Source organism: Pinus tabuliformis, chromosome Q (assembly GCF_031772625.1).
Source record: "Pinus tabuliformis cultivar Carrire ecotype Pingquan chromosome Q, CPIR1, whole genome shotgun sequence".
Classification (NCBI taxonomy): domain Eukaryota; kingdom Viridiplantae; phylum Streptophyta; class Pinopsida; order Pinales; family Pinaceae; genus Pinus; species Pinus tabuliformis.
Genome location: NC_142296.1, coordinates 804,833,627 through 804,836,025, shown reverse-complemented (window position 1 = coordinate 804,836,025; position 2,399 = coordinate 804,833,627).

Here is a 2,399-nt window from a genome sequence, read left to right as displayed (position 1 = left end):
AGACTGGTGAAATTAGGTTGTGTGTGGACTTAAGGAATCTGAACCAAGTATCCCTCAAAGACAACTATCCTTTACCCAAGATGGATCACATTCTCCAAAGGGTGGTAGGGGCCTCAAGGATCTCATTACTGGATGGATTTTCAGGCTTCAATCAAATCCTGGTACACCCTGATGATCAAGACAAAACAACATTCACTACCCCATGGGGAACTTTCAAATATGTAAAGATGCCTTTTGGGTTAAAAAATGCAGGGGCAACTTTTCAAAGAGCCATGGATATTGCTTTTGCCAAGGAGATTCATGACTTTTTAGTCATTTACCTAGATGACCTTACACCTTTCTCAAAATCAGACCAAGAACATATAAAACATTTGAGACAGATCTTCCTAAAATGCAGAAAATATGGAATTTCCTTGAATCCCAAGAAATCCCTGTTTGGTTTAGAGGAAGGTAAAATATTGGGCCACATCATTTCTAAAGATGGCATTAGAATTGACCCAGATAGGATACAGGCTATCCTACAAATGCCACACCCAAGAAATGTCAAAGAGTTGCAAGGATTCTTGGGAAAAATCAATTTCTTAAGAAGGTTTATCCCAAACTTAGGAGAACTAATCAGATTATTAAATAACATGCTAAAAAAGGATTCAAAAGTCAAATGGACTGTTGAAGCCAATCAGGCCTTTGAAGGTATTAAACTGGCCCTTACCCAAACCCCAGTCCTAACCAATCCTCAATTTGACAGGGACTTTATCATTTTCTCTTTTGCCTCCCAGCATACTATTGCTGTTGTTTTACTCCAAAAAGATGACCAAGGAAATGAGAAGCCAATTGCTTTCTTTAGCAAAGCTCTTAGAGATGCACCTTTAAAGTATCAAATCATGGAAAAGCAAGCTTATGCTTTGGTCAAAGCAATTAAAGACTTTAGGATTTATATCCTTTATTCCCATGTTATAGCATATGTGCCAAGTCCTATTGTCAAAGACATTCTCACCCAAGAAAATTTAGAGGGCAGAAGAGGAAAGTGGATTGCCAACATCTTGGAATTTGACATTGAGATAAAACCTACAAAACTAATAAAAGGGCAAGGCTTGGCTAAATTAATGACAGAAGCAAATTTCCAAACCTTAGACATCAATCAGCTGGACAGTGAACCGGAGCTGGCGACTCCAAAGATCAATGTAGCCTTTGAACAATCCCCTTGGTACTCTGATATATGTTATGTATTGCAAAACCTGTGTGCTCCCCCAGGATTGTCCAGAACTAAATGTAGGTTTGTAAAAATGAAAGCTTCTAAATTCTGTGTTATGGATGGAAATTTGTTATGGAAAAACCATGAAGGAATATTGCTAAACTGCCTAATTGAGAATGAAACTGACAACATCATAAAGGAATTTCATGCAGGTTACTGTGGTGGACACTTGTACTGGAAGTCCACTATGGATAAAATACTAAGGGCTGGGTACTACTGGCCCACCTTGTTCTCTGATGTCAAGAAATTCACCACCTCGTGTCATAAATGTCAAGTGTTTGAGGGAAAGAGACAGTTGCTGCCACTTCCCTTGAGGCCTATTGCAACAGAGAGACCTTTTCAACAATGGGGCTTGGATTTCATTGGGGAAATTCACCCCTCATCCTCAGGCCAGCATAGATGGATATTAACAGCTACAGACTACTTCACCAAGTGGATTGAAGCTGTTCCATGCAGACAAGCAAATGATTCCACTATCATTCAGTTCTTGGAGAACAACATATTGGCTAGATTTGGCTGTCCTGACAAAATAATAACAGACAATGCTGCTGCTTTCAGATCCAAGAAAATGGTGAACTTCTGCCACAAATTTCACATCACCTTGGGCCATTCTACTGCATATTATCCCCAAGGTAATGGCCTTGCGGAGTCATCAAATAAAAGTCTGGTAAACATCATAAAGAAAGTGCTAGAAGAGAACAAAATGAATTGGCATAAAAAGCTTGTGAATGCCCTATGGGCAGATAGACTAACAACCAAAAGATCAATTGGGACCAGCCCATATGAGTTGGTTTATGGATTAGAGGCCAAATTTCCCTCATCGCTAGGAGTGCCTGTTATGAAACTTCTTCAAGAAAGCCAAGCTGAACCAAATGATATGCAAAGAAGAATCAATCAAATCATATGTTTACAGCAAACTAGAGACCAAGTTTTCAGCAGAGTTCAAGTTCTACAAGAAAAATTAAAGAAGGCCTTTGATAGAAGAACTAAGGCAGAAGATTTCAACATTGGTGACAAAGTCCTCAAGTGGGATTCAAGAAGAGAGGATAAGGGAAAACATGGAAAATTTGATTCCCTTTGGAGAGGACCATTTGTTGTCCAAGCAGTACAAGGAAACAACACTTATTTCATTAAGAGTCTCAATGAA